This window comes from Argopecten irradians, chromosome 15 (genome assembly GCF_041381155.1).
Source record: "Argopecten irradians isolate NY chromosome 15, Ai_NY, whole genome shotgun sequence".
In the NCBI taxonomy this organism is placed as follows: Eukaryota; Metazoa; Mollusca; class Bivalvia; order Pectinida; family Pectinidae; genus Argopecten; species Argopecten irradians.
The window spans coordinates 32,589,777-32,601,024 of NC_091148.1; the positions used below are offsets into that span (position 1 = coordinate 32,589,777).

The 11,248-nt window shown below is 34.3% G+C and overlaps 1 long non-coding RNA gene across 1 annotated transcript; it reads left to right on the top strand.

Moving 5' to 3' along the window:
* The first annotated feature begins 562 nt into the window (after positions 1 to 562).
* Positions 563 to 10,704, top strand: LOC138308419 (uncharacterized). The gene is made up of 5 exons (XR_011206128.1): positions 563 to 611; positions 3,856 to 3,880; positions 9,189 to 9,277; positions 9,909 to 10,182; positions 10,528 to 10,704. It is a non-coding gene; the product is annotated as an uncharacterized lncRNA (long non-coding RNA).
* The last annotated feature ends 544 nt before the right edge of the window (positions 10,705 to 11,248 follow it).

Consider the following 11,248-nt stretch of genomic DNA (forward strand, 5'->3'; position numbering starts at 1 on the left):
ATTCATAACATTACAGAACAATTTTATCTCCCAAATATTACAAATAAAAACATGAAATCAATCATATTTTATCAAACATTTACCTGAACATTCTTTTTCACGTAGACTTTTACCCAGACACCGGGTATCAGAGCAAAGGTTATTAGCCTACCGTGAACTCATTTACCCCCAATATTTAATAATGGACTGTCCCAACCTTTGAATAAGAAGAGTTCAAACGATTCTATAGGGGTGAACAAGTTAATACGTTACTAATCATCATGTCATGACTGTTAACTTGGTATGTCACACTACTATCTATTGATAACGAGACCACACTGTATAAACTGTGTAGAAAATGAAAGTTGCGGGTACCGGTTTATGAAATATCAATACAAAATAGGCAATATTCAAACACTGGATAGTGAATAAATGTGTTAAAATCATGCAGAATAAGGATATTAAGTTGACCAAAGTTTTCAATGCATCGTACAATGATCAATTCCACGAATTATGACGTCAGCTGTAGAAATACAATAAAGATATTTAGGCCTATATAGGGGTATTATTATATAATTGAACAGTACAGGACAGTCTGTCATATCTTCATACAGCGCAGACTTACAGTCATGGTAAGTTACCCGAAGTGTAAGTTGTAATTATAATCATGAAAGTTAACACAACATATAGTTATTATAACTGCCTTTCAGAAATGTTAGTGTACTTTTGAACTGATTCTTTATGTCTCCATTTGACAAATTCGCTGCGGTATTAGACCGAGTGACCAAATATGTTGAACGTCTGAGTTAGTTTGATAAATGGTTGGAAGGCTAACAGTATGACTTTCTGAGTCGCTAAAATAGATATCGAGTTGTCCACCAATGTCTGTAAAGATATATATTCATATTCTCGATAACCCTTTGGGCAATATAAAGAATTGTATAGAGACAAACATATTTCAGTGATATCATGTTTCAATCATCTAATTATTCTCGTATCGTGTAATAAGTTTGATTCGCTATGAAGTATAATCTCTTTACAGACACAAGTGTCAGAGGTCAACATTTCTCGGAGTTGATCTCTACAAATGTATATATTAGTATAGGGCCTACCATTGTATTAAAGTCCACATAAAAATACATATCCTCAGACAGGACGAAGTACTGTAATCAGAAGTCAATAATATACAGTTGTTGTAGTAGTTCCGTGTGGTTCATCTTTCGAGATAACTGTAGATGGCCACATGGTTACAATCAATAAAATTGTTAGTTTAATATAGCGAGTTTCTCCAAAAGGACGTAGAGTGGGAGCTATTTTGCGAATTAGTCTTGATAAAGGGGCAGATCGCCTCGAACATTTAACAATTTTTTGTCCACACGGTTGGAATTACTTCCTTGTCCCATACAAGAACGATTAAAGACTCTGATAACGGTATAGATTGACATTGTGATCATGAGCCATTCAGGAGTACAATAAAACTATATATAGACAATAACGTATCGCCATTGTCCCTAAATAAATACATATTTAGAGAGAGGTATTATAAATGATAATGTACAGTGTAATTGAACAAAACATGGTCGTTTTCCATGTGTCTTAACTATACAAGAGAGAATTACAATCGCAGTAATTTATGTTAGGTATAATTTGTATTGTATAATAATCTTAATAAATAAATATACAGCATATATTTATTGTAACCATACCGTTCAATGCGTCCCTTTTGTAGCGTACTTTTGAACTGATTCCTTCTGTTTCAAAAATTTGACGTCAAAGTCCCTTCGGTATTAGACCAAACGACCAAGGATGCATACTATAAGACTCTTTCATATGTGGATATGAAGGATAGGGATATTCTACCCGAGGGTCACAAAATGTAGGGTTTTGCAACATTTTGTGATCCCGAAGGTTTGCTGCAATGTGGCGACACCACCATACGCTGAATGCTTGACAACTGACAGCAATCTTATAGATGGCAATGGAGCAGAGCCTAAGGCTTATCCAGTAAGAAGTCTCCGTAAAGATCAAGCCAATGATCCAATAATAGGATGGTGGATACCTAAGGTTAGAGAGTTCAGGAAACCAAGGAAACAGGATCTTCCACCAAACTGCATAAGGACTCACCAGAAACTCCTCGACAACTATGATAAGCTAACCATAGAGGACGGATTACTGTACCGAAAAGTACTTATGGAGACTGAGAAGGTAAAACAGTTGGTCCTGCCACAAATCCATCAGAAAACTGTTCTGCAATATCTACACAATGATATGGGACACCAAGGGAGAGAAAGCACCATTTCACTTCTGAGGAACAGATTCTTCTGGCCAGGGATGGTTAAAGACGCAGAAACATGGATAAGTTCCTGTAGTAGGTGTCGCCATAAGAGAACGACTACGGATAGGGCACCATTGACCAACATCACCACCTCACAGCCTCTGGAGCAGGTCACGATGGACTTTCTCTCCTTGGAAACTTCTAAAGGAGGATTTCAGAACATCTTCGTCATCGTGGACCACTTTACCAGATATGCGGTTGCCATACCAACAAGGAACACCACCGCCAAAACCACGGCCGAAGTCTTCTTTAATCACTTCGTGACTCACTACGGCCTCCCTTTCCTTTGTCTGTGAACTGCCCACAGACAAAGGAAAGTTCTCCAAAGACAGAATTTTGGAGGGAAAGTTTAACCAATAAAAACACACATTATTATATCTATAAACCAATAAAATCAATAAAAACAATCAGCTGACCAGCCAGGTAAGTCACCTGACTGGTACCTACCCATAACTATAATCAAAGAATGTGCTCATCCATCCATGCACTCTCTCATTCCAGGTAATATACAGGTATACAGGTAAACAAGACAGTGCCATATAGACAGTACTTGGACAACACATACATGCAGTGCAGGGGTGCAGCTTAACTTATAACTATACATCAATACACTAATACTTATTACATAAAAACTAATTAGTAACTTAATTAATTACATAATTAATTACCCTGCCACATTTGTATTGTATAATAATCTTAATAAATAAATATACAGCGTACTTTTGAACTGATTCTTTCTGTTTCAAAAATTTGACGTCAAAGTCCCTTCGGTATCAGACCAAACGACCAAGGATGTATACACTGTACTATAAGACTCTTTCATATGTGGATATGAAGGATATGGATATTCTACCCGAGGGTCACAAAATGTAGGGTTTTGCAACATTTTGTGATCCCGAAGGTAGAATATCGCTATCCTTCATATCCTCTTATGAAAGAGTATTTTTCTTTCATAACTCGAAGTTTCATTGCAATTTTACAATTATAATATCCCGCCATTTTGAAATAAATCCAAGAAATCCACGACTGGAAGTCAATTTTCCACATATGAAAAATTACGTGATACTTTCAACACAGATTCCGTTGTTTGCATCTTTTATAGTAAAAGCAGTCATATTTGTGAAAAAAATGTTCTAAGTATCTGATTCACTAAATATTTAGATTGATTTGACTGTTTCAATTTAATATAAGTTAATCTCAAATCTAGTCAATAATTATATATAAACATTGGTATATAATGTCATGTTAAACATTCAAAGTCTTCACATTTAAAATGTCAAACATTGGTTGGTTTTGGTCTGATTAGTTTAACGTCATATTAACAGCCAGGGTCATGGAAGGACGTGCCAGGTATGTTTGTGGAAGACAGCCGGAAACCCCTGGAGCAAACTTACCAACCAGTGGCCAGTACATTGTAACTGACCCACATCGGATTCAATTATTCAATCATAGGTGTTAAACAATTTCACACATGTACAATTGATTATGTTTCATGAGAAGATACTACCTATAGTAACGATTTGGTAAATATCTGTTTTCAGTTTGAATCATTTTGGCGCCTGTTTGGTATGTATTTAAACAGCCATGCTTGCTGCATCGCAAACTAATTAAATCATAATGTTGTTTTGTATTAATCATTAAAGATTGTCTGTAAATCTTTGCTCAAGTTAAACTTTTGATTCGTCGTCTTAAAGTTATGCATTACCCAATTTTTTCACGTACTTCAATATTCCTTATTCTTTTTTTATCAAATGACCATGTTAATTGTTATGCATATTCTGTAGAAGTTTCGAAGAAATCCAACCTGTCATTTTGTTCTGTATTGATATTCAAATGTTTTAACCTTTTCTGTTCATAAAAAACCAATAAACGTCTGAGGTATTTCGATATATTAAAGTATATATCATAAACGTATTGCTTAACATATAAGATGTATATGTATTTCATTTGTCCTCATAGAATTATTCTATAAAATGCCTTCAAAATCCTCACAAAAAAAAAAACAGATCAAAATTGTAAAGTTCAATTGTTTCAGAAAACCATAAGAAAAAAACCAGGAAGTTTTGCTTTTATTCAGTCACTTTTCAAGCCATTGAATAAGGATTTATCAAGATATCGCTTTCTTAACACAATAAAAACCTTTTTTGTCATTAATCAAACAATATAATTATGGATTTACCACCATTTATTTGTTAATTCAAGACAGGCGTCTCGTTGTAAACTAAGATAAGATGTCAATAACTTATATTAAATTACAATTTCTAAACACTATTATTTAACACAAAAAAGAGCACTAATATTAAGTTCATTGTTACTTTTAAAATAAATCAAATGATTTATCCATAACAAGACATCCTGCTCAGCTATTAAGTAAAGATTTTTTACGATTTCAATAAAACAATTATAACGATAAAGTGATTTCGTTGGACCACAGATATTCGTATAACCGTGTTTTAACTTTATCTTCATTGATAATATACAATCATTTTAATATAATTGAATTTTCATATAAATCATGTGATTTAACACCTTCCCGTTCGCATCGGTACATTTGTACCGATATGACTTTGATAACGTCATCTACCAAGTTCGAAGCGTCACTTTAACCTTTATATTCCTCGTAGAAACGAAATAGTTATATCAAACGGAATCAGTGATTTCTCTATTTTATGTTCATATAAAATTCACAAGTTGGTTTGCTAGAATGAAATTAGTGCGCTGTAAGTTTCCGTCAAAAAAAACGTCGTTAAAAAGTGCCGAAAATGCCGTTTTAAAATTGCCAGCGTTATTCGTGAATAAACCGCTCGGAAAAGTAAATATGAGATATTGCAGTGTTGAAATGACATATATCACTGAAAAGCTTAGATTGCAAGCAAGAAAAAGATGTTATTCATATGTCTTTATTTTATTATTTTAAAGAAAATTTTCTCAAATGAAAAACAAATGCGATGTTTTTCGTTAAAAATTAACGTTTTTATGTATTCAGAGCTGGAATATATATATCAGTTAAGATTATAACGTCATGAAAATACAGTGTGTTAATGCCACAGATAAATTCCTTTACAAATCAGCTTTAGATTTGAAAATTGGTTTTCTTGAAACGAAATTATCGCGATTTTACTTTACCCTACTTAAACGAAAATTCGCGACGTTACTTACAAATGTGTAACATTATGACGTTACGTTTCATTTACGTTTATCGTAACGTTATGATCATGATCCTGGAGAAGCACATTGGATGATTGTTTATCTAAATCAAATAGATAGATATATATAATGCTGCTGAAGATTACAGATATAGGATTTAACGAAACTACTCAAAATACACTATGTAATCTGAAAATATCATCGCCTTCATATAATGGGATGCTAAATGTGAGATTACGGTGATACTGACCTCGGACGGTCAACGTTGCGGCCTCGGAAACTCCTTTTTGATGGAATTATAGGTAATTATTACCACTGGAAAAAAAATCCTTAAGCTAAAGCGTCTGTAAAAGTACTTCAAATTTTGTACATGTATAGAAAAAATCAATCTAGAGTATTGTCCCTTGAGCGTCCATAGAAACGATGCATGATAAAACTCTCATCAATTTTTGAAGCATTAGCAATTAATGTTAGGTTTAGACGACGTTGAAACCAGTTCAATCATCAAACATTTTATGAAACGGATAGATTTCAACTTGTTTACTTAAATATGTGAAATAGCGGGACTAGTAGCAGGTACATGTACGTAGTTGTGACGGGTAAGTCGTGATAGCCATAGTTCTATTGTACGTACGTGTACATGTACATGTACATGTAGACCTCGTGCACAAATTAACAGGGGCTCTGGATCCGTTTTGAAATAGTCTTAGGATAGGATGAATATAGAACTATTCGTAATAGATTGACATACGAACTATTTGTAATACACGTTTTGGTCGGTAAAATCTCAAATCGCATTTTTTTGTGAGTGACGACCAGTGCATTATAATTATATGTATAAATACATTGTTCATATGCATATACATTATAATGCTCTCTTAATCTGTTTGCTTTAAAATGTTGACTCTAGTATCAGAATCAGTATCAAAAAATGTAGTCTTGTGTGCACAGGGACCTGGCACGAAAATGTTTAACCAACTGTACATACATATTATAGTATCTATAATATATATATATGTATACTGTTGGTTAAAATGTTCAGGTCCCTGTGGTCTTGTGGTTCATATGTAAAATATAGATTATATACTAGAAGTCTTGTGGTTCATAACTCCATAAACACATAATTAAGTCATACTGATTACAAGTCAGATCTGTCATTTCCACTATTTTACACAACCAAATGAAAACGGAAAGGATGTCGGAGAAAGAGATATCATGGATGACTCTGCTACATAGTTTAAAAAAAAAGAAAACAAATTACAAATCATTTTTGCAATAACAGCCTGTTATGTAATATATAAAGAGTTTGGTTTTTATTTATAGATATCATTTACAACAATGCTTCTCACAATTGATCGACAACATCCATATGAAAACGGTTAACAGTAAATAAAACGATTTAATGTTTAATGTGTACATGTGATTATAAATGGTTACACAGCTCTAAGGAACTGACCAAAGGGCAGCGGCTATTTTCTAAAACATACGGTTTTCTCTTGGATCTAGATGAATACAACACTTGATTGATATTAATTCGTAAATGTAGTGATTTGAATTGAATTTGAGTCAAATTCATACATGTACAGAAAATCAGAACCTGACTTAGTTGCTTATCTTATATATATAATGGCATAAAAAGAATGTTTTCCCTCTTAATCTATAACACAAGAGTAATTTTGTTTTTTTCCTTTTGCTCCGGGTTTCTATTATCCTCAGCTTCGGCTCATCTGTTTGAAATATATATATTATTTATATAGCTCAATTGAATTGGTAGAGCATCAGGATAGTGTTTGGAGTGTCTCGGAATCTAAAAAGGCGAATATAAAAAACCCGGTTAGTGTGTTGAATCTTTGAGGGGCGATGAGTGAAAAGGAAGGGGATAATACTAATGTAACGGTTCTGGATCGGATCGATAGCCGACCGCCAAGCAGCTCAATTAGTGGAGCATCCGGCAAGAGTTCGGATGGTCCCGGGTTTGAAACGGTTCTGGTCGTGCATTATCTCGCTCTTACCACAATAATAAGAAACCTGTCGGTCACAAAGATGTCAACTAACGATATACATATGTAGGTACTGGTTATCAGAATGTCGGTACTGTTTAATCACGTGTTTTCCTTTCCTACAAAGAAACAAGAGATCCTAGAGGGATCTTGCCGCCCAAAAAAAATGGTCTATGTCTGACATATGGCAGAGGGATCTTTTTCGCTGCTTTTCGATATCAAAATCCAAGATGGCGGCCGGTCGGCCATCTTGTTGACCGTTCGGTCCCAAAATGCAATATGCACAGCTAGGGCCCTAGGGAAACCTACATATGAAATTTGAAAGAAGATCCCTTAGATCTTTCTGAGAAATAGCGGTAACAAGAATTGTTAACTGACGGACGGACGGACGGAAGGAAGGACGGACGGACCACGGACGAAAGGCTATTTCAATATCATCAGATGGTGGGCTAAAAAAAACACAGTAAATACCGTCATTCCTGGATCCACTCTAGTAGCATGTATGAGTTAAGCCTACATACTATTTAGCAATGCTTTGACAATGCTTATTTTATGATATATGTTGAAGTGTATACTCATGCAAACATATACATAACAATTGGTCGTAACCATAGATCTCCAACGTTCCCACGGGATTAAAATGTTCTTACAACAAAACTTTCATTGCTTCTGCTTCTCAATTAATACCAAAAGTAATCTCCCGTTTTAATATATACATGTACATACTATATACATTTTATATCGATTTGTAAAAATAAACATGTCATCTCTGTAATATGAATGGAAACAAAGTCTTACGACGAAGATGTTACACCATCTTTCATGTTCCAAGTTCATGACAAATTGGGAGTAAATGCAAACGTTTCCTTCAAAACAATGAGTAGTATGCAAGAATATGAATTACCTCCCTTGTGTCTTGCCGATGTACATATATAATAATATTAGTATTATGTACATGTATTTTAATCTTTATACTACTTTGATTTTTCAATTACCGTAGGTAACTCATATCTTTGTCAATTCAAGGTTTTACTATGTTATGTGTAACTACTTACTTAATCAATACATGATTTTGCTGCCAATATTGTCATTTTAGCTGCTATTTTCTTCAAAGGTCACACCGATAATCTCTTTGCCAAAACTTTGTTGATCGTAATTAATGGGCTATCTCATAGGATTATCTTCAGAATTATCTGTAGTTTACATTGAATCTTCAAATTTACAGTTTGTGTTGTTGTTCCGCCCGGTAAATGATTCAGAAAAGCAAAATGGTGATTTTTTTTTTCAATAAAAAGGTGATTTTGGTGATCTTTGACCTTTGACCTTTACTACCATAAAGGTCAAAGGTGAAAACTATATTTAGGAAAATGAAATTCAGGTGATATACTAATCAATGATGTATAACACTTTATGGTTCTATGCAGCCAACGTTTGGAATATAAGATATACAAAAAAGTGCTAATCTCACTTATTTAGCAGATCAAAAACACCCGAACAGGAAGGTGTTAATGTTACAGATAGTTATTTTTTTAACCTTGATTTAATATGAAAACTATCCTTGGAAGTATTGAACTGGTTAACAAGCAATCATATGTGTTTTGACGTAGAAACTGTTTTAGCGTATCATGGCTGACAGGTCTAGGCATTTTAAAAACATAGCAACACAGTTTTAACCGTGTAACATGGAAATATCATTATTGATACTTTATTTTAATTTTTGTTTCCAGGGTATTTTATCTTTAAATACCGCAGAGTGTCAAGGGCCTCCATATGTACCATAAACGTGAGTACCAACATGCCTTGAGAAAAGAAACATGTTACTAGTATTTGACATCACAATAAAATCGAAATAAAACCAAGCCTATTTAAGTCGTATTGTATTAGCATGTGAGATTAGGAGTTGTGTAAAGGTGTCAAAAGTAGTACAGGGTTTCTTAAAAGTATCTATGACATTATATTGCAGTTGAAAGTATCATAACTTTGAGTGATGGAAGCGTTATGTCGCGATCGTGTTCATTTGAAGTATTATTCGAGCATTTCAATAAAACCGAGTTCCACTGTTGTACGCAGTCGTATAGCGCCAGTTAAAGAAGGTATACTGGAAAATTTAAAGATGCTCCGCTGCTGAAAAATGGTATTTTTTCTCAAACAAAACAATTGCAGACGATTGAATTTTGTTCTCAGACGTTACTTACTTTACCCATTATTACCATTGAAAAGTTTGAGCTTCTAATGTTAATTAGACATACATATACACGATTAAACACCAATTATTGTTCAAATGAGTATCGTTTATGCTCTGTCGGCGGTGGAGCATTCGGTTTATTTGATATTTGAAGTATTTCTCGAGCATTTCAATATAACCGAGTTCCACTGTTGTACGTAGTCGTATAACGATGAATAAGAAGGCATACTGAATATTCCAATGCTTGAAAATATATCATCAGGTGTCACAGGCTGATGGACCAAGGACTGTTCGTGAGGTCAAGTCAACTGTTTCAAAGTCACTCGGAATAAAAACTGACGAAATTAAAGTCATCAAAGACACTAAGATACTACAGGATGACGAAACGAAATTCCAAACTGACGACATTACTGAAATCATGATCATAAGAAAAGAAAGAAAAGTGCCAATCGGAGAGACGGCACGCGATGAAGACATGTTTGAAGGTGATATGGCGGACGGGGATCGTATCAGAATGAGTTGTGGACATGCAGCAAGTAAGTAATGTCGGGCGGGGATCGTGTCACAAGCTGTTATCGTAAAGAGGCAATGACAGACGGGGTTGATTTCAAAATGTAATTGTAAAGTAAGTATTGACAAACGGAGGCTGTGTCAAAATTAAGTCATTATGGAAGACGGAGTCAGATGTCTTGTATATGATGGACGACAACATGTCAAAATCTGTTCTGAACATGCTGCAAATAACATATGACATGTAAATGTGTTTTAGAAATGCAGTATATATTTTTTTTCTATTATCACTCATAAAATGAAACCATTGTGTTATGACGTGTATAGTACAGCCTGGTTTTACTCGTGGTTTTTCTTTCTTTGGTTTTAAGCCCCAGAAAACCTGTACAGATATTGCTTTACCAAGCTCATTAGCTGTGATCTGTCGTTCAAGTGTATGGAATGTGACGAAGTATGGGAACTTCCAGAAATATCCAAGAAAGCTGATATGACCGATGACGAATCTGTATTTTTCTCCAGGAAAATGACAAAAGTTTCCATCATTTATAACAAAGGTATATAGGCCGACCCCCCCCCCCCCCCCCCCCCCCCACTTAACGAATCAATGTTTTTTCTGAAGCCTTATGACCCACTGATAACGAAATCGAGAGGTAACATTGTATAAACTGGGATGAACTAACAATCGAACAACAAATACATATAAGGACCAAATAATCCTATATAAATAGTGATGTGTACGCAGTAAATGAAAAAAATAAGATTTTAAGCTCAAAAATGGTAATATTTTAGCAAATTTTTCATATTTGGCTTGACGCATCTATAATTGTTTTCCAACAAGAAACTATTATTCGTAATCAGTTATTTGACCTCTTATCAATTAGTAAAAACAACAACAACAAAAACATATAGAAATGCAAAAGAGAATTATTGTTATACCATCATTTGGTTTACAAAACATCACCGGGTGCGTATACAGGGTATATGATTGCTGTTTTTTCCAAACCGCTGACACTACAGTTTCCGGATGTCTTAGAAATTCCTGAAGATAACATTGGCAATTGACGATTCATATCTTAACACATTTGAATTTCA